Source organism: Amblyomma americanum, chromosome 6, assembly GCF_052857255.1.
Source record: "Amblyomma americanum isolate KBUSLIRL-KWMA chromosome 6, ASM5285725v1, whole genome shotgun sequence".
Taxonomy (NCBI): domain Eukaryota; kingdom Metazoa; phylum Arthropoda; class Arachnida; order Ixodida; family Ixodidae; genus Amblyomma; species Amblyomma americanum.
In genome coordinates, this window is record NC_135502.1 from 76,332,910 (window position 1) to 76,335,012 (window position 2,103).

Below are 2,103 nucleotides of genomic sequence, written 5' to 3' on the forward strand. Positions count from 1 at the left end.
CGAGGCCGGGCCGTCTTGGAGCGTTGCGCGAGAGGCATTGAGCAGTCGTCGGATAGCGGCGTCTGACCACCCCGCTAATATCGCCCGGCGAGCTGTTTCACTGGAGGGGGTCCGGAATGCCAAGCGCGCGTCAGAGACTGAGGGAGAGCGAACAGGCGCGCCGGGGAGTGCGAGCACAGACGCCGTGGGGGAGAACGCCGAGGAGCCTGCGTGCAGTGCACGCAAGCACCAGGCAGACTCTGATAGCCTAGCCGACAAAACTACTTCTCCAACCATCGGGCAGACTTCGTAGCAATAAAGGAGCAGAAATAAAGAGTGATACCACAGCTCAACGACTGTGTTTAACTCTCTCTCAACAATAATCTAGCAATTGTGATTAACCAAGCTTAACCACAGCACAATTAAAACTTTCACTTGTGTATCCAGGCTTAGCCACAGTTTAGGTGAGTATGCTCTGCGGAAGAGCCGGTAATGTTGGAGTATGTGCGATGAGCTGAGTGGGATGGGCTCCTTTAGATTAGCGTAGCCTTCCGCTGTCGCCCGGAGGATAACTTCTCGGTCTATCACAGGAATGAGCTCATTGACAGAAAGATACGCATAACCAGGCTACCATCCCCGCCCTGCGACTGCACAGCCAGTAACACGCAACCTTTCTGGGCTCCTCCACCACGGCGGAGTTGATAGGGATCCGGCTCGGGCTGGACTTGCTGCTCACCCTCGGCCCTCCGCCGTCCAGGAGTGCTCTGCTGTGCGACTCCCGCGCCGCCCTCAGCCGCCTGCAATCTATCGGCCGCGGTACCCCACTAGTGCGGGAAATTCGCTCGCGCATCGAGCGCCTCGCGCAGAGAGGATGTGCCATGCGTGCACAGTGGGTGCCCGGTCACTGCGCAGCATCACCGGCAACGAAGAAGCTGACGACCTCCCGACCGCTGCACACCAACTACCTGCCAGCGATCTGCCCCTTGCGCTGGAGGACGTGCGTGCGGCCATCCACGACCATCTCCGAAAGCAGCACCCCGACCCACGCATCGCAGGAGGTGAGCGCATCGACAGTATCACCGGCTGTCGCGCACTTACACGGTCGCAACATGTAATGATCCTCCGCGCGAGCATTGGCTGCGTGTGGCCCGGGGAAGACGGGAGCGTCACGGAATCGCGACGAGCGATGTGTTGACGGATGCGGTGCAGTGGAAACACTAGTATTACACCTGCTGCTTCACTGTGCCGCGTTCGCCGATGCTCGCCGCGATATGCTTGCGGCCTATAGGGCGCTGCAATGTTACTAGACCAGGTTAGTTTTCAAACTCCGTTGTGGTGCGCGGAACTGCCACCGCACGTGCGAGTCAGTGGCGCTGCAGTCGTATCAGGCTCCAGGAATCCAGGCAAAACAACTCGCCGTTGCCGCCGTCCAAGCAGTCCGAGCTCCCGACGTCGTGGCCGCGCCGTCACATTGTGAAAGTGTCGTGTCTGTTCGGTGCAAGTGTGATGATTTGTGGGCTGTGCTGTTAAGAGGAACCGTGCCGACGTGCTGCGTGCCCGGCTGCACGAGTGGCTATCGAAAAGACAAGAGCAGTTCAGGCCGGCATTACTTTTCACCTCCGAGCGACGAAGGAATTCTGGCTGCGTGGAATAGAGCCATTCCACGTGCGGACAAGGACCTCTCAGCAAAGTCGAGAGTGTGCGACCTTCATTTCCACGAGCAAGATGTGCTGATAACGTTCTCACACGTAATTGAGGGAAAAACCGTGGAAATTCCGCGAGGGAAGTGGAGCCTCACGAAAAATGCGGTACCGAGAATTTTTCCCAATCTCCCGTCATATTTATCTAAGCCGCCAGAAAAAAGGCGCAGAGAAAGGCGGGAAAAACTTGCGCCTAAAGTGCATGAAGAGCACTACGTCGAATGCACTGAAGGACAAGAATCTCCAGGTGGATATGAGCATTTTTTCCCAGAATCTTCGGGCGTTGACCCACCTGCTATTGATGAACTGAAACATGTGCAGTTGCCTCCCCGCTGGCGCGTGATAGTGCTCCACAGCGGTGACAACGAGCAGGTTGCATTTTTCTCTTTGAAGCTTTCTGACAAAACTTTGACAATTGAAAAAT